The 20,574-nt window shown below is 34.5% G+C and overlaps 1 protein-coding gene across 3 annotated transcripts in view; it reads left to right on the forward strand.

The window, feature by feature from the left end:
• Positions 1–5,234: 5,234 nt before the first annotated feature.
• LOC111503747 (multiple EGF like domains draper) overlaps positions 5,235–20,574 on the forward strand; it is a 110,966-nt gene continuing 95,626 nt past the window's right edge. For 2 of the 3 annotated variants that reach the window (XM_023158133.2, XM_023158136.2), the window contains exon 1: positions 5,236–5,417. The gene's annotated coding sequence lies outside the window, so the exon portion shown is untranslated. Of the gene's footprint in view, positions 5,418–20,574 lie in introns of all 3 variants that reach the window. The other variant, XM_023158135.2, reaches the window with a different exon arrangement.

Genomic DNA, 20,574 nt, shown 5'->3' on the forward strand with positions numbered 1-20,574 from the left:
ACAATATCAATAGTTATTGATGGAAAACATTTTTTTTCAATGAGACACCCCCTATATATTCCTGCATGCTTAAAATTATCTTTCCAAAAATGTAGCACACTTGATGTTCTGCTAGAGTTTGAAATACAGAGCTTTTAGGTTTTTTCATGTAGACTTTGAAACGCCCACTTTGATCAAGTAGGCTTTAGACGATGCGGCCTTAAAACAGAATGCAAGTATTTGATGATAGCTGTCAAATTTTGATATAAGCAGTGAAAACACTCTTCAATTAGTGGTTTTGTTCAATTTTCAAACACATTCGCATTGAAGTATGAGAATTATGAAAAATAGGATATGAAAGTATGTTTTCTTTGAAGGTGATTGACAATGTTTCATGATGAATTTCATCAGTTTGGACTTCCATTGTCTAATCCCTCTCCCTAATAAAATATTATAAATGCCAATGTAAGTTTGTTTGTTACCGTTTCACATGAAAACTACTCAACCAATCATCATGAAATTTTGTACACATGTTCTTGGAGGTATTAGAATTAACATAGGATACTTTTTAATAAAAAAAATATTTTTTATGTGTGATAAAAAAATTGCTTGTCAAAATAATCTCAAAATCAACTATTTTAACGTCATCTAGCATTCCAGTAATGAAGTTCTAACCCTTAGTACCGTAATACCATCGCACTGTATCATTCACAGTCACGACAATATCCAATCCAATCCAATTGAATATAGTTTCAGCTGTTTGGAATTTTTCTATATTTATTGTTATTTATATTTATTCCTTCTGTTATTTTTATTTTTAGGTTAGGTGTCATTTTTGTGGTTAGATGCCACTTAATTATTTTAACATTTGTTGTTGTAATTCATTCAATGAAGCATATTTTAAATTTTCGAAACTTTATCGTATGTAATAATTTTAAAAAATTGATAATCCCAGAGCTCTCATATTGATTCATTTCTATTGTACTGACACTTATTTAATGGCATAAATGCGAGCGAAGCTGCGAGTAAAAGCTAGTATTATATAAAATGATCTGAAATCCCTGAAAAAACCAACAGAAAAGATGAATTGAAAAAAGAATAGCTGAAATAAAATACAAGTAAAAATAGAACAATTAAACAAAAAATAAAAAAACTAAGAGATTCCATAGACAGTATCTGAACCACGAATCCAACCATTATCAATCGACTAAAAGAGAAATAATTAATTAAGACTCTATTAAACCGTGATTTAGGGCTCTGTTATACCAAGGAAGGTTTCGAGAAGTTACTAAACATCATCAAAAATTACAAGAAACCCACAGCGAGGGGAAACCAGCAAATCAGTAATAGCAGAGCATGTTTGGACTCATCAACATAACATCGAGTGGTCCCAAGCTCAGATCATACACAGGAAGGAACATTGGTTTAGGAGGAAATTCAAAGAAGCCGCATACATTTTAGATTAGGTTAGGTCTAAAGTGACAGAGTTTATTCGATCCTCCACCGCAATCCGCAAGGGCTTATTGTGGCTCACACCTATTCACACTCGGCCAAATAAACCCAGCTTCTTAACGAATCCGATTAGTTTGTATGGTGAGTGGTTTTTCAGGTCGGATAGTAAGAGTACGGCTCTGTCTAACTCTAAGAACCTGATTCATTCCATAGCAGGGCAGACACAAAGTATATGCTCTGCTGTTTCATCATTTTCCAAACAGAGGCGACACACACTGTCTTCTGACAGTCCAAGTATCTGCATATGATTATTCAAATGACAGTGGCCTGTAAGAAGACCTGTTAGACATCCGTAGTCATCCCTACTGAAGTCCAACAACTTTTTGGTATCGAGCTTCGAAGGGTGAAGCCGCATACATGTTGTCCAACAATGCATTCAGCCAAGCTAGCGTAGAGATACGTAACATATGGAAACCCATAATCAAGAGAAAAATGGCCACCTCTCGCCAAACGGTCATCTCCCGCTAAACCGGTGAAGCGGAAAGAGGAAAGCGGGGGTAAATGAAAGTACTCGAATGACCCATAAATAGTCATCTCTAGGAGGAATTAGTTCAGTCATCACCGGAGGACGATTATGGATACTAACAATCGAAACATCGTGAAGCAACTTTGCTTGGAATCTCTTATTTTTTTTTATTTTGTGTTTAATTGTTCTATTTTTACTCGTATTTTATTTCACTATCATTTCATTTTAGGGTTTTTTGCTTAATATAATGTTATTAATGTTATTTTCAGCTATTCTTTTTTCAATTTTTCTTTTTTATTTTGGTTCTTTCAGGGAATTCAAATCATTTTATATAATATTAGACAATGGAAGTCTGAACTAATGAAATTCAAAGTCTGTTTTATACAAACCGGAGAAAATGCAGAAGCAGCAAGCTATTATTTGTATCACGAGAGATATCCAGAGAGATATTTGAAATGAAAAGGCCAAAATTATATGAATCAAATAGGGATTAAGAGTTGGAAGAAAAAGTCGTTGTAGGAACTGTTGAAAATAATCCCAAAACGTTAACGGGAAATTCGAAAATATCAACAGGCTCACCAAGAACTAACGTTAGGAGGATTTTGAGAAAACACAAATTCAAGCCATTAGGACCACAAGAGTTCCTCAAATCAGACCTGGAGATTTTGAGTGCCGCGCATTACTTACTTCTAAAAATATTTTGGTGCCAGTGACCATAATAATGCTAGAATATAGTAAGACAGATAGAGGGCTATCATTGTCAATGTATAAACTGATTGAAATTTAGATAAGATTGCAAAAATGTATGGAAAAACGAAATACTTTGAATAGGTGTTGATAGGTAAACTAGAAGTAGTACAACTCTGAATTTAACCATCTTCATGTATTTCGTATGGTTTCCGAATTCCCCCTGTTGGCATCGTTATCTCGAACACACTATATACTAGTTATCTCATCAATCTATCTGCTGTCCTTCTCTAGACTAGTCACAAGAGACGGCATGCCGCGTAAGAGGGGATGTGAGTGGGACTTCGTCAAATGGAGTGAAAAGTAAAGCAGCGTTGCCAATTTAGCAAAATTTTCCTCATAGAATGTATCAAACGCAAGAAGTACTGAAGTTTCCACCTATAAATATTAAAATATATCACTTGTGGACTTCACAATATTTTGCAACATTCACACGAAAAACAAAAAACATTTTCTTCATCAGCGTCCAAAGCTTACACCATATCCATTAACTCTTTTTTGGTACAATTCATGATGATTCCAGCAAATCGCCAAATAGGCTGTCAATAATTGTCACAGTTTGATATTTCTTTACATTATTCGCGATATTCATAGTCATTGCTAACTTCAGTAACGAAAACGCGGATAATTGAATATCTATTATAGTCCAAGATCAGAAAATTGTGGATACTAATAATAAAAACGTCGTGAAGTAACTTGGTTTGAAATTTGTTATCAATACATTGAATATTTTATTATATTGCTTTTTCATTTCACTTTTTTGTTAGTATATAATCGATATTTAACTTACTGATGAACTCATTAGCATTTCCTTTTATTTCAAGTTCGATACTTTGTTATTTCATAAAGTAGAGTTCTTGCAATTTTTGCTATTCATTTTTGCCGAAGTAAAAAGGAGGGTTATGAATTTGACCGGTATGTTTATATAATATGGCTGTGTGAGTATGTTCATCCGTTCCTCCTTGATCGTTCACTAGTTCTAAGCTATGTCACATCATATAAGTTGAATATGGCTATATATAAGGATTAAAGGACATTGAGTCATGAACTGTAAAAATTAACTTTGCCATGTTGGGTATCACATCGAAGGGTTTGAATGAGTTCGTGACCGTAAATATTTTTCCATTTCCAAGAATAAATCATTAATATTATCGTTATTATTAATAAATCATGTTTATTAAATTGCTGAAAAATCCCCATGACTCACATGGGGAATTGGACAAATTAGGAAGTCTTTCAAATTTCGAAATATGAGTAGGTTTGATATATTAATCAGGTTCGTGTAGTTTCATATAGTAGGTATACCGCAGCTACATCGGTAGTAATAGTACTGGTCTACAATTCTCATATATGTAGATCAGTAGTAGTTACCTCACTTAATTGGTACATGGTAAATGAGATAATAGGTGGAATTTGAAAAACCATCACAAGCTCTGTTCTTAGACAGCAGGTAAATTTTGAACATCAATAATTATTGGCAGTATGAAAAAATGTTTAACAATGGTGAGTGATTAACAATTTACTTTGTGCTAACGTTTCAAACTTTATTAAATACATCCTCAAGGCTATATAATAAAATAATTTCATAAGGAAACATTATACATGCTAATACATATTGCAAAATAATATAGTTTTTACTAATCACATATTTTGTAACAAAACAAACAGGTGGACTTACCAAACATTAGTTTATCCATATTGAAAACACGTTAAAAACAGATATAACAGACAACACAGGTTCGAAAACAAACGAAAATGAGGATTAACTACATGAAACGCATATAACCACAAGCACATTAAAAATGAATACGCTATCATTGGACGCTACGCTGGAATTGGACGTTTTTGTTTATCATTTTTTTCAATTATTAAAACTTTAAACTGGTCTGTCACGAAACTTATGTGAGAAACCAAATTTCACATTTATGATATTAGTATAGATATAGAAGTTTGGAAGTTTAGATGTTAATTTTTTGTTCATTTTGTTGTCTTTTTATTTTATCTGACGAATTTTGCTATACTTTTGATAGTTTTGGAAAAATTTCAATCATTGAACCTATCTGTATTACGAAGTGAATTCCGATTATTTTGAAAACGGTATATTCATACTCAGAAAAAATCTGCGAAACTATTTTGTAGGAAATTGCATTACCTATAATCAATAAAGGTCATCACTCATTTTACCGCAGCTATGATAGTTTTCGAGATATTTCAGTATTTGAAGACAAAAATCGAGACCATTCTAATAGAAAATAATGTGTGTGCTAAATGAAAAACGTGATAAGTAATTTTCTCGTACTATTAATAGTTTCGGAGAGATTTAAATTTCTTTATCTTTGCCATTGAATACTTTTCAAAGATTGTTCTCTACGATAAAATGCGAGTTTCTACAAAATTCATTCGGATGCAAACTAATCAGCAGATGTGTCTCTGGTCCTGACCTATAATTGCGTATCTCAGAGAAGGGAATGACGAACGAGCTGGCAACACTGCATTCATTGAGAGCTGGCGGTAGCTTAGTTTGAACTGCAGCTTCTGCGTTAGTGTTCAGTCGTTTTTGGTTTAGTTCGTTTCTGTTATGATTATCGCTGTACGTCCTTTTGTTTATTAGATAGACTATCATTTCGTGTTTGTGTGGGTGTTTTTGTGTATTACATCTTTTTACTCTTCTCACAACCTAACTGCAACGTTATCATTAACATGAATTAACATGGTATGTGTGACATATTTTTACGAACTGATTTACATTTACCTACGTAAGATTATGAATGACGGAGAGGTTTTAGCGTTCAGGATTGATTCTAGTTTTTTATCTGGCATGTTTGAAAACTTTCACATATTTATTGATTCTCGTAATTAGGGTTTTGAAAATTTAAAACTAAACTTATTCTTAACTATTCTACTAGTAACCTCACACAATTGAAGTACATCTGGCTCTGCAAAACAATTTATTACATAGTTACAGTTCACAAAATTCTTGGAAGGCCAATTATATTCAAGTACAGTTGGCATTCAACCAAAACAATGAATTTCAAGTCGAAAAATGTAGTTGTTCTCAACTTATTTTAAAACGTGAATTATTACGAATTATCCTTTGTCAGATAACAAAAAGTTTATCACATTATAAATAAACATTCCAGCAACAAGTGTTATGGAACTAGGTACATTCGCATTTGAAAATTGACCTCTTCCAATATTCTAAGTAGTTTAAAATTTTCAGTCTGATAATGAATGTAAATACTGACACAGGTGGTTAACGGAAAAACAGATGTTAACAGATTTCTAACAGATAATACGAATATGAATTAACTGATGGATTTTTTGTTGTAAGAACATAAAAAAATTGGCATTTAGCCAAGTCTACAAGTCTCCAAAATACCAAGCCAAGTCTACAAAATAAATGTTTTCAATTATCTATACAACATAGTATTCATGATAAGAATTGAACGATTTTCTTAAAACATTTTTTATTTCAAGAGGCGTTTCGCTAACACCATAGTTTCCTCGGTAGAAGAAGAATAGAAATCGGGAATGCGGGGATGGTTATCGCCGTCGTGTTCAGTTCAGGAACTGATCGCGATTTGAGTGTTGAAATTCGTTATTGGTGCAGTTTTAATTACTTAAAATTTTTGTTATATGTTTAAAACAAGTGGACAAGTGCTAATAGTAATAATGAGTGTGATAACAATGCAAGTAGTCAAAAACAAACCTTATGAACCCAAGACGCGATGTGATACAGGATTACCAAAACCTTCAGATGTTCACTTTAATGAAATGAATGAAAACACTTTTGTCTAATTACCACTAGTTGATTTCATTTGTACGACCGGTTTCGGGTTTGACTCCATTATCAAGTATAAAACTGTTTTATACGATTCGGAAAACGTTCATTGAAAATCCTTTCGGTCTCGTGTTACGCTAGTTGCACACACACCTATTTTGGACGGCCGAATTTGTACCGGTCGTCCAAATTTCAATACTGAACCAAAGGTGGGAACGGGACCTTGCACACATGCCTACCGGTGATCGTCGCCGGTAAAATACCGGTGAGCAGCCGTCCACTGTCACTGTATCGCCGGCAGTACTGGTAAGTAGTGGCGTACATGACTTAATACACTCTTGCATACTCACCGGTTTTTTACCGACCATTCCAGTCTCGAATGCTCGGTGAAATTGTAGTTACTACGCATTAACTTCGTTTTGGTAGTGCATGCTAATTACGACAACAAAGCAACTGATTGTTTGACCGATAAAAATCCGGTGAGTGTGCAAGCACTCGCTACCAATAAAATATCGGCCGATTTTATACTGGCCGTCCAAAATCGGTGTGTGTGCAACTAGCGTTTACTCGTCGCACCGTAAGTAAAAATCGGTTCAATTTTTTCTTCCAATGGACGAGAATTGACCATTTTAGAGATTGTTGACGTGGACCCTTTCTACTAGTAAAACCGAAAACGAAACTAAAACTGAAACTAAATGAGAATATTCTAACTGAAGAATGATGTTCATTGTCATACTGACATTTTTTGTCGTTTTTATAAACAACAAATAACTCGGCAAACCTTATCGAGTTGTTGGAATTGTCTTCGATTCGTAGTAGCACGCATTAATAGATCTTTCAAGTTGAGTATAAATACAGATACTATTTGCCTATTAGATCCTACTCCGTTTTTAAATTCATGGATATTTTGTACTCCATGGTTTTCTCACAATATCAACTTCCATGACTCACTCATTTCAATAATGTATATAACATGCATTTAATTCTTGCAGTGGTGAATAATAATCATTACTTTTTCTATTAACCTATCGATCAATACAAAGATATCTTTCGAGGTCATATCCGCAAATCCTTCGCATATCAATAAAAGTAAAATGCGTTCTCATTTTCCTAAGATGCCGTTATTTGGCACACTTTATATCAATTCTAATAACGAGCGAGTTGCCTCGATGACTGCATCTTTAAGTATTACTGCTATAGCTGAATTTTGAGGAGTGGGCAGTAAATGGATGTGATAAAAATGTGGGTCCAAATAAACAATACTAATTATTTCAACGACGATACTTGTTGGATTCAGCGGCTGAATTATTCAACAGATTCGCTAATTTCGTTCTTTTATCGGTGATAGTTTACTTCAAGTACTAAACAGATTATGTCACCGACTTTGATGTGGTGACATAATCGGTGGTTTTTGAAATGGAAGTTTAGGTGACCACATTCGATAGATCTCCTAAAACAACGGTGATAATAAGTTTTGTACAGGGAGAACAAATATTATTATTGTTTCGTTCGGAGAATAACAAAAGAAATACATAAGTAACTCATTTGAAAGAAAATCAAGGGCCTTAGCCGCCAAATTAGATGTTCAAACTACCATATCCACCAGTCTCTAGACGGATAGCAAATCTACGGATTCATTTTTTTGCACTTCGGAGAAATTTTACTGATTTAAAAAATTTAATGTTTTTTAGGAACAAATCTAACATGGTAGATTAAAGGTGTATCTTTGTAGCTATCTATTGCCTTATCCAAATAAATCGCAAGCTCTTCGCCAAACAAAGCATCTAAAAGTAGATCGATACTGTATAAAAATTTTCTGTAGAAAGATAGTACTTTACATTTATCTACATTCAGTTGAAGACTGTTCTCACCACACCAGAATTGAACTTCATTGAGAGAGTCCTGTAAATGATAGCAGTCGTCTATGGACTTAGTTACTGGATAAATTTTCAAGTGATCTGCGAAAAGTAAATGAGGGCATGTTATCCTTACCGAAATGTAATTTATGAAAATTAACAATAAGAATGGACTCAGATTAGACCCTTGGGGCACCCCTGAACTAGAAATATAATGGTTCGAGTGTATGCGATCTGAAAGTTAAGATTTGAGCAATACTATCAAAGACGTAGAAAATCCAATTCATTGAAGTTTTTTCTAAAGAAGGAAGTGGTCAATCTGATCGAAGGCTTTTTCTATATCAGTATACTCGCCAGGTTTGTCACGTTAGATCTTTTGGACATGAATCCATGCGGACTTGGTGTTATTATCATTCTAATATCGTTATATATTCAATCATAAATAATGCTTTCAAAGAGTTTTCCAAAATTGCATAATATAGCCACTGCCTGTAGTTGTATACGAATGATCGGTCACCAGATTTGAATATGGGCTTAATCGTGATATTAAGGTTATCCAATGGATCAAATCTAGTCTCGGTATTATTATAGTTGGAGTTCAAGTATACACTAGAAAAAAACTTTGCAAACCCATCCACAATTGACTGAGAAGAATCAAGAGTAGAATCATTATATTGCATACAACCAGGAATTCTTATTTCTTTTTCTTGCAATTGACAAAATTCTAAAATCTATTTGGATTGCCTGTGACCTGTCTTTCCATTTCTTGCACATAGGAGGCATATGCGGTTGTGATCTTACGTTTAAGGTTTGCTCTGAAATTCTTGAATGTTTGAAAATAATTGATAGTTTTGAACCTTTCATCTTTCATCGATAGCTTACTACCGAGAGGAGTATAAGAAATGGCATGCTTCATCTACATTACAAAAATTTTTACGTTCGTCCAGTCTATTTAAAATGAAATGTTGAATAACAGAGGGAAATTGGCACGTCTGAAGTTATATTTATAACTTGAAGAATTGAACTTAAGTAGTCCGTGGCTTCACATTGGGAAGTTAGAAGAATGTTGAGTGCTGGATGATAGACATCTTCTTTAGTAAACGAGTTAGAATCTGTAACTATCGTGAATTCAAAGTTGGCTACCACAAGATCAAGTAACTTATAATGCTCATTAAGAATATTATTGTACTGGTTAGCGTTAATTAAGCTCATAAAGTCCAAAATGGCTCCAGATTCAAAATCCGTTGGATCATAGTAAAAAGAGGCTGCGTTGAAGTCTCCAAAAGTAAGTATTTTACAATCTAGTCTAAAGCAATTCAGTGATTCAAGCATTTTGAAAAAATGCAACATAGTATCAGGTTCCTACTGAAGGTGGTATATAAATACGAGATCTGTTGAAAAAATAAGGTGCATTTTTATTTTTCGCAAAAAAAATTCTATTTCTATTTTGCCCCCGTCAAAGAAGTCCCCCTCATGTATCATACACTTGTCCCAGCGTTTTTTCCAATACTCGAAGCAGTTCTGATATGCACTTTTTGGTATATCCTTGAGTATGTCCTTCGTTTTTTTTATCTCCTCAATCATTGCAAAACGCCGACCTCTCATGGGTATCTTCAATCTTGGGAACAGGAAAAAGTCGCAGGGGGCCAAATCGGGCAAACACGGTGGCTAAGAGATTATTACGTTGTTGTTTTTGGCCGAAAAATTACGAACATGCAATGACGAGTGAGCAGGTGCATTATCGTGTTGCAAAAGCCATGAATTGTTTTTCCTTGTCGACCGTACGACATTGTGGCAGAAACTCCTGATGCACTATGCCACGGTAATAGAAGAAAACAGTTAGCAAAATCTTGACATTTGATCAAACTTGGCGTGCTTTTTTGGTCTTGGCTCTCGTGGGCCCTTTCATTGGGACGATTGTACTTTAGTTTCGATGTCATAACCATATACCCATGATTTGTCACCAGTTATGACCTTTTTGAGCAAATCCGGATCACCGTTGATGTCGAATGAAAGGTACAACTCCCAATTTTTTAAATGAGGAGTATAGGCTTGTGATATATCGTTTTAAAGATCTTCATTCTTTGTTCAAAAATGTTATCGTTTCAAGTTTATTGCAACAATTGAGATAAAATAAATTGAAATCATGTGGTTACCGAAATTCGATAAAATACATTCAAAACTTATTGCAATATAAGTACTTAAAACTTATTATTTCATGTTGAGCTATTGATAAGTAAGCAAAAACCATAGCAACATTCTTTTTAGATGATATCCTATAAAAACTGTAAATAATTTCCGTGGCAACATTGGTTTATAACGCCTTGTATGTTACAACATTAGCTGTCAGTATTTTAATTTAAGTTTAACGTTCGTTAACTTCGAGTCTGACGAATGGTTTAGTTAACGGAAATGATTGTTTACGGAGATAAAACCCGAACACAACAGAAAGTAGCTCGCCTATTTCATGTGAAATTTCCTTATTTACCGCCTATATCTCAAGGAACAATAAGCAAAATAGAGAAGCAGTTTCGCGAGCTTGGTCATGTGGGGCGCTTTAGATGGCCCATGCGCAAGGTCCAATTATGGCACACTCTCTCTAACATATCGACCGGTATTTCACGTATAAATGCTTCAATATTGGCTTCCAGAGCGTCAGTCTTTGCTGGTTTATCCCTGTAGACATGAGCCTCAACATGACCCCACAAGAAATAATCCAAAGGCGTTAAATCACACGATATTGGCGGCCAATTGACGGGCCCCAAACGTGAGGTAAACTGTTCACCGAAGGCGGCTCTTAATTGGGCCATTGTTTCGCGTGCCGTGTGGCATGTGGCACAGTCTTGTTGAAACCACATGTCAGGCATGTCCAATTCTTCCATTTTGGGCAACAAAAATTCGTCAATCATCACATGGTAGTGCTCGCCATTCACAGTAACGTTCCGGTCATTGTCGTCTTTGAAGAAGTAAGGCCGATGATGCCAACGACCCATAATCCACACCAAACAGTGACTTTTTCGGGATGCATCGGTAGCTTTTGCAATGCTTGTGGCTGGTCTTCACTCCAGATGCAGCAATTTTGCTTGTTAACGTATCCATTAATCAGAAATGAGCCTCGTCGCTGAACACAATTTTTTGATAAAAATGTGTATCATCCTTCAACTTAGCCAGCGCCCATTCTCCAAATGTTAGACGTTGCGGAAGGTCGTGTGGCTTCAATTCTTGCACCAGCTGTATCTTATAAGGTTTTACACCTAAATCCTTTCGCAAAATTTTCCACGTAGTGGTGTAACAGAGGCACAATTGCTGCGAACGGTGACGATTCGACATTTCACGGTCATCACTAACAGTGGCGAATACAGCCGCAATATTTTCTTCGGTCCTCACTCTACGTATGCGTGTTGGTGGTTTAATGCCCAATAATGTAAACTGGGTTCGAAATTTAGTCACAAGCTTCCGAATAACTCCCTCAGTAGGCCGACGAAACTGCTCATAAATTGGAAGAAGTGAAGAAGAGTTGTTCATTCGTAAGTCGATACCAGCAAAAAAATAACTTATTACATTCAATGTTAGCCATATATCGTAGTGAACCTATTAAAAGAAAAGAAAATGAATCCCTATAAAATGATACCATGATCATGGAAGACATGAAAAAACTTATTTTTATGAGCAAATGATGGACATGTTGGATAGCAATAGCATTCAGTTAGAAGATGTTATGTTTTCCGATTAGTACTTTGTCTCCTAACGGTTATGCTAATCGGCAAAATTGCCGCTACTGGTCAACAGAAAATCCTCACTGAATGAGAGAAGAACACACGCAATAACCTCAAAAGTTTAATGTTTGGGTAGGGATTGTAGGAAACCATATTATTGGTCCCTTTTTCATTGAGGGCAACTTGAAGGCGATAATTGTTTGGCACTACTTCAAAATGATGTCATTTCAAGTTTAACAATTTCATATCCTGATCCAGGAAACCCTCAAGTTCTAGTGACTACGATATGGTTTCAGCAGGATGGAGCACCACCACATTACCAAGTTAATGTCCGGGAATACCTCTATACAACATTTCCCAATCGGTGGATAGGGAGGCAAGGATCGATGATCTTTCATCATCAGATTTCTTTTTCTGGGAATATGGAAAGAGCAATGTGTACAAAACTAAACCTTCAGATTTTAATGACTTAAAAGAACGAATAACGCTTTCGATTAGGTCGGTCACGCATGATAAGCATGAATAATGTTATAGAAGACAGTTTTATTTGAAATTAGGATGTTGCCAAGAAGTTCGCGGTGAACACTTTGAACGTCTACTTCGTTAACATCCATAGTTCTTTTTCGTATTCTACATTTCATTACGTTTTGCATTACATTTTAGTTTTTGAGTGTATTTTATCGATTTTCGGTACCTTGAAAGCGATAACATTTTTGAATACAGAATGAAGATACCTTTCAAATGATAAACATTGGGGGTTGTACCTTTCATTCGAAGGGGGTTGGCATTTTTACATTGAAGAATGTCAAACTATAATTTACATTCGACGTGTTTCGGAATTTTTTCAAATATGGACAGTAACCGAAATAATGAATTTATTCCATTTAGCTTTTACACACTGTATAACATTTTTTTTTTACTTTCTCAATATTTTCATCGGTTGTTGACATGCAGATGCGTCCATGACGAGCATTCACATCTTCTCGACCTTCTGTGAAAAGCTTGTACCACATATAAACATTTTTCTGACTCGAGAGTATAACACCGTACATCACAGTCACCATTTCAAGTATTTTTGAGCACTTGTTTCAATTTTTCACACAAAATTTGATGCAATTTCTTTGATTTTTTTTTCAATAGCAAAAAATCGCCAAACACGCTCAACACTTCTAACTTGTATGCCTCTCACCAACAAACTAAACATGCTAGACAGTTGAAAGTGGTGAACATATGTTCGAGACGAGTGTACCAACATAAAAAAATTGCTAATCAAATGTTCGTAGCCCGCTAAATTTGAACATTTACCTTATTTTTTCAACAGACTTCGTAGCAGCGGCGGCTCGTCAGAGGAGGCATGGGAGGCTAAGCCTCCCCATAAAATTTGAGGCTATTCATTCATCGCAATAAATTAAAAGATATTGACAAATAATTATGATTATTTTTCTCTAAAAATGCTTGGTTATCATTACTTTACCAATAATTTTTAATATAAATACATAATATGCCCGAAAAAACAATATCACTCTCTACGTAGTACGTACCACACTGTATCCTGCATCAACAAAACTCAAACGCACCGCCCATGAACGAATAACGAATAAACCATCAACCCAAAATAATAAATGCCATACGTTGCAAGGGAGCCAAGCCTCCGACCGCTTTGAAATACACAGGCTTCACGAGACCGATCCAATCAGAGACATACGTCCCGATTTGTAATTTCAGTTGCAGAAATTATAGCGTCAGAGGAGGCTTGCCTCCAGTTGGTCTTCGTTAGAGTACCCCAAAATAATAAATAAATAAATAATAAAACCCGAAATAATAAATGCCATACGTTGCAAGGGAGCCAAGCCTCCGACCGCTTTAAAATACACAGGCTGCACGAGACCGATCCAACCAGCGACATACGTCCCGATTTGTTATTTCAGTTGCAGAAATTATAGCGTTAGAGGACGCTAGCCTCAAGTTGGTCTCCGTTAGAGTACCCCGAAATAATAAATAAATAAATAATAAAACCCGAAATAATAAATGCCATACGTTGCAAGGGAGCCAAGCCTCCGACCGCTTTAAAATACACAGGCTCTACGAGACCGATCCAACCAGCGACATACGTCCCGATTTGTTATTTCAGTTGCAGAAATAATAGCGTCAGAGGACGCTAGCCTCCAGTTGGTCTCCGTTAGAGTACCCCAAAATAATAAATAAATAAATAATAAAACCCGAAATAATAAATGCCATACGTTGCAAGGGAGCCAAGCCTCCGAACGCTTTAAAATACACAGGCTCCACGAGACTGATCCAACCAGCGACATATGTCCCGATTTGTAATTTCATTTGCAGAAATTATAGCATTAGAGGAGGCTAGCCTCCAGTTGGTCTCCGTTAGTGTACGACTGCGTTTGTTTTTTATTTAATTATTCGGTCGGGATGCCGTGACAGACCGCGACTGAAAAATATTTCGGTAAATCGTTTCAGTGTTTCTTGATAATATTTGTTATTTGTGTATAAAACCACAATATTGTATCATAGCAGTGTTTTTTGGTAATATTTTTAATGTGTTTTAAAGTGTTTTTTTACAATTTCAAGATGTTTTCAGGTCTTTACTTTTCGGTAAGTTTTTTTTTTCATTTATTATGGATAAGTTGGACGAAATTAAAAAATCTGACAATATAGTCGATTGGTTGCTGAGAAATAATTTTAAGTCTTTATCTTATGATAATAAATTTTAGGTAAATTTTCGTTTTGAGGACACCCGGCGATTTTGAAAAAATGTTTGCGTGTACTTACGTATTTTGATGCGTAGATTACGAATCCGAAAGAAAAAAGCGGCGCTCTCCCTTATTTACAAAGTTACGGCCCTTCAAAGTTCTGAAAAGGGCAACTTTTCAGCCTTCTTTTTCACAAAATAAACTATTTAAAAACACAAGCATTCATTCACTGGGTCACCTTTACACCTTATTTCTCCTTCTTTGACACTTTTCACTTCAATAATTAACATAACTTTAGTATTAAGCAAAGCATGCAACAACATAAAAAATTTCGCGCTTCCGGCGGGATTTTCTGTGTGTATAAGTCTTTTTCTACACCCGTACTCTAACAATACACTTATATGACCATAATCCGTTTCATAATGATATCCATTATGATACAGATTTTTCATAACGATACAGATTATCAACCAATAGAAACCCATAATTTTTCAATCAAGAATCCTGTTCCTTTGTCCTAGATTCTAACCTAAGTAACTAATTGCTTCATTTGTCAAAATCAGTTTTCGTATTACCTACCTATATTATCAAAATGTCTGAAAACAGCGATATAGAAGGAATACCATCGACTCCAATATTTTTAAAAGATCAGATTAATTACAGTTGTTATATTCAATATAAATATAATTAGAATCTTTATAGTTTTCATATATCCATGATAATACCATTAAGTTTGTGTTTTTTTTTTAAATATGAGTTAATTACTGTAAATGTGTTCAATACAAATATAATATTTATAGTTTTTCATTATTTATCGGGTTTAGAAAAAATAGCGTATGCAACTATCATGTAATGGTTATTAATACACTCGCTTATACCATACAAAACTCGCCTTCGGCTCGTTTCGTATCCCGGTTAATGCTCGTGTCTTAATAACCATCATTACATAATCGTTGCATAATATACTATTATGACTTAAGCCTCCCCTATTCTCCAATGGACGAGCCGTCACTGCTTCGTAGATCACATATGTCGTCAAATATAATTTTAACTTCCATTCGAAATGTGATTAGATATTAAATGCAGTTATACAGCATCTTCGCTGTGTATTATTATTTAATTATTATCCAGCGCAAGTTTGACTATACATGAAGATTACAGAGAACTAACTACAAGTGGACTTTGAACAGCTGCCAGTTCGTAATTGTCTCTAATTCCTACACCCGGATGTGGGAATTAAGGAAAGATTTAGTTTAAGCTTTAGTTAGAAAATATGCATTCGGATTTATTAACCGAAAATGACTAATGAATTCCTGTACTACTGAATATTCGTTTTTCGAAGACATGAGTTTAAATTTATAAGGCAATGAGAATGATACCAATCGATTGGTAGATATTTACAACAGTTTTGCAATATTCAATTGAACGGTTCCTACAAGAGAATCAGGAAGTACAGTCCAGAATCAAATTAAAATGTTCTTGATTGTTAGTCCAAATAGTGATGTAAAATACAAATTGAGTGCAGTCGTAATGTACCGAAAATTAACTTGTAATTGTAAAGAGAAAAAATATTTGACGTGAACAATTTTAAAATTAATCTTGTTACTTTGAACCGCAATTTCAGTTATCTATATGCAATACAATATTCATCGTTGATGGTATAGTCCAGTCATTATAGTAAGTTCCCGCGGAATTCGAGATACCCAGCTGTTAGTCTGTAAATACTTGTATATTGGCACCCTAAAACTTGTCTGAACACCTACATATGGTAGGGTGTACGCAACTATTAAATTTCAAGGTCAAAGGTCACAAAAATCAGTTTTTAGCGCTTTTTTTCTAAATATCTCATTTTCTATGGATTTTATGCTATTTATATTTGTAGAATACAAAATTCTCTACAAATTTTGTTTGAAAAAATTTTTCATACGGTGAACCGTTTTCGAGATAGAGGGTGGAGAGCGTGCGGTCACAGGATCACTTCAAGTCTACCGGTGCCTCCGGTCGAAAACGCGCCATATATAGTTGATGAACCATCCATAAATCAATGATTATAAATATTTGTCAATTTTTATAACTACTATATTATATTATATCATTTTTTTCTAACCTATCCACTTTTTATTCAGTATCAATTTATTTAACAGCACTTACCTGCCCATGTAATTGCAGAATTGTTAATGACAATATAGGAATTATATTTGAATTTTAACCTAATTAATAACTTCCTACATGATGAAAGAAAAACAAATAAATTATGAATTAATCTTTTTATTAAAAAATATCATTCAAAACATTTATTTTTATTAAAAGTAAAAAAATGGAATAAAGGGTACAAAAACTACAATTTATAATTTTAATCATCTTCTTCCTCTTCATCGTCTTCCGGCTGCTGGTAAATTTCAAACTGGTCTTCATTATCATCTTCAACGACATTTGTCTCAAGTTCTTCCATGATTTCGGGGTCAAAGGTTCCATCTTCGTTAATGTCGCTCTGATATGGTAGAGCATTGAGACAAGCTTGCCCATTACATTGGCCATAAGCTAAAGAGCATTGCAAGCCCGCTTTCCTGCATCCGCATCGCGAACCACAACCACTCTTGCAGTTGCGGAAAATTGTATTTAGCAAATCTTCTGGAGCAGGTGGTAAAATTGTCATGATAGACTCCAGAAAATCGTTTCGCATTGCCCAACCCCATACCTGGGGTTCCAAATCATACCCTAACCAAGTTTGAATTTGATAATATACACGTTTGAAATGTTGATGAGCAGCTGCACTTGTTGCTGGAATATTTGAAAGCTACACAGGTTTATAAAGTTTTGTAGACTTGACGTAATGCATATAACAAAGATGATCGAGACTTTTCACAGATTTCGGAGCATGATAGACTGCCAATAAGGTTTGAGTTCCACTCTCTAATAATCTCTGGGTCTTACAATTTTCTTCCTCGAATGCTGCAGCTAGTTCATCCAAATTTGTCAGTTTTTCAAAAACTTTTGAAAATGATTTTTTCCCTTTTTAAAAAGCGCAGAAGTTGTGTCACAGCCACTTACTGCGTGCAGAAATAAAATATGTGTTTTGGAATGAGGATAATTATCAAAACTTTTAGTCCAGTATATCTCCGTTTTTACATTTCCTTTCCCAACGTTTTTAAAGAAAATTTCTTGTTCGTAAGACAGAGTACGCCCAATTAAAATGACAAGTAAATCAATATCTTGTCCTATTATAAATGCAGTTTCTTCAGTCTGTAGTCTGAATATCCGTCAAATACAACAATTATTTTGGAACTGTAATGCCTTTGTAAAATATTCATGTATTTATCAAAAATAATAGAAAAATTATCTTCTCTGCTCCATACAACATGATGAAGAAGAAATCCGCCATCAATAATGAACGTCACATTATTTTCATCGAGAACAAAATCAATTGGGATTTTGTTGTTTTTCTCATGCCATCATTATCAAATAGAGCTTCCCAAGATACTCGGTGAATATTACACCACGTACATCCCAAAATATCGAGGCCATAAACCTTTCCAGCCGATTGTTGACGATCGTTTGATTCCGAAGTGAAGTGATTGATCCATGTTTCATTCATTAGGTTTGTTCTGGTTCTACGAAATTCAGGTTCTAGGATGTCAGGATCATGCGCAGTTGATATAGATCGTTCTGGTTTATTGAGGATTGATGAATCCTCTGTTCTGGTTTCGACTGCGAAATGATCCTAAACTGTCTTGAACCGTCCCGAATTGTTCTTGCTCTCGAGGCTGAACTTTTGAGAACTGTTCCCGTTGCTCATGCGCATTCATGTGTATTTTCTCGTCTTCATCTCTTTATATATACGATAGGTGGCACAGTGGTCTCCTCGAGACTATTTCGGACTGTTTGAGACGTTTTTGATTGTACGCATGTGTTGCGCAGTTTCCAAACAGTTTCGGAACCAGAACAAACCTATTGTCACATATCGACGCAAAAATTCCGGTTTTTTGTTTTTCAACATGGCCAAACACTGCTCAGAATAACCAAAACGTTCTTGATTTTGGTCAACAGTGAGTTCGCGTGGTAACCACTTTGAACAGAGCTTTCTCATAGTCAAATGCTCATGCAATATAAAGCCAATACGTTCTTTTGGTATCCTTACAATGTTAACTAACTCACGCAACATCACTTTTCGATCATTTAAAACGATTTTGTGGATTTTTATTTATGTTTTCTGATGTTATTGCCTCATTTGGACGTCTACTGAGTGCTGCATCATCGGTTTCTCTACGACCTCAGCATAACGTTTAATTGTTGTTTTTGATATGAATCGGTGTCCTTATAATACTTTTCAAGCCATTACTTCGTTTGAACGGTTTTTTTTCCATCAAGAAGCAGTGTAAAATTAAAACACGATTTTTTTTATCCATTAACCATTTTATCCACAACTCACAAGTAGAAAATGATGAAATTTCAACAGCTTTCTTTTGAAGGTTAGTACGAAGCGATTTTAAGCACCACTCTTTGTATATAGGTCAATATGGCCCTTCACAACATGTAATTTAAGATTAGCAGCGATTGCACGCGTTTATATGTATATTTAGTATCAGCATTGCACCCGTACGGAGCCGGGGCGGCTCGCTAGTTTATAAGGTGATCGATACTTTCTGTGCTTCACATGAGAAAAATATTCAAAATTGATGAAAATTATGAACCTCGGTTTACTGATAAATTGTGCCATTGAATAATCATATGCCATTATATGAAAGAGTTGACTTTTATAATTAATATTTTTCAAATTAGTACAATAAAAACAATAAATTTGTTGAAAAAAGTCTCTTGAAGAAGTAAAAAAAAGACCTGAAAATTAGTACGCAAAAGCATCTACTCCAAAATAGGTTTGGCAAGTATTATATTCAATTTTACAGAATATCAAAAACTATAAATAATGAGAAATTGAAATACAAAATTTGAAATTAACAGTCAAAACAAAAAATATGTCAAAAATTAAAAACTAATTATATTATTATCAGTTTAAAATTATCAAATGATGTTTGTTTTTCCGAAACCATTCTAGATATTGAGAACGTCATAAATGATTTAGAAACAGTTTCTTGGCTTTTACTTCTCCATTTTCATAAAAAAATTGTATATGAAAGTAACTCCTATGCAAGATCTACACATATTCGTAAAGATTTAATTTTGTAAAATTAATTGCTTTCTTCCTTCCTTTGGAAGTTCCCCACAATTTTTGTATGAAGATGGAGAAATAAAAGCCAAACATATTTTTTTCAAAAAACTAATCTCTCCTGGGAAATAACTCTTTCAATTCAATTTAGATATATTAAAATAAGTATGAAGTTATCAAAATGATTAAAAGTGGAATTTCATCAATAATATGTGTGTCATTGCACAAAAATCGTTTCCCCTTAGGCATCGTAGCAGAAAAAATATAAATTTCTTTTTTCTGTTCTCCCCTTATTATAAAAAATTATTAAAAAAATATCAGTGTCAGACAAAAAATTTACAATTTATTATAGCTAGTCTCTGACTTACGTAAGCGCAGAGATGCTGTACAAATGCTGAACAAATTTAATACAATAAAAAATGTAGCATTCTGTCTCTGTGCGAATCATTTGATAGTGTCAACCATAAAATTTTACTTCAGCAATTACATAATTACGTATGAGGAAAAATTAATATTTTTCAGAAAATTCCTATTATAGAAAACGGTTCCGGAAGGATCTATTCTTGGTATTTTCCGTTCCGCATCTATATTGAAATTATGACATAGTTGAAAATTGATGGCAAACTTCAATTATTTGCAGACATC

Source organism: Leptinotarsa decemlineata, unplaced genomic scaffold (genome assembly GCF_025532065.1).
Source record: "Leptinotarsa decemlineata unplaced genomic scaffold, Ldec_3_MD MMD2_tig00000026_RagTag_RagTag, whole genome shotgun sequence".
Lineage (NCBI taxonomy): Eukaryota > Metazoa > Arthropoda > Insecta > Coleoptera > Chrysomelidae > Leptinotarsa > Leptinotarsa decemlineata.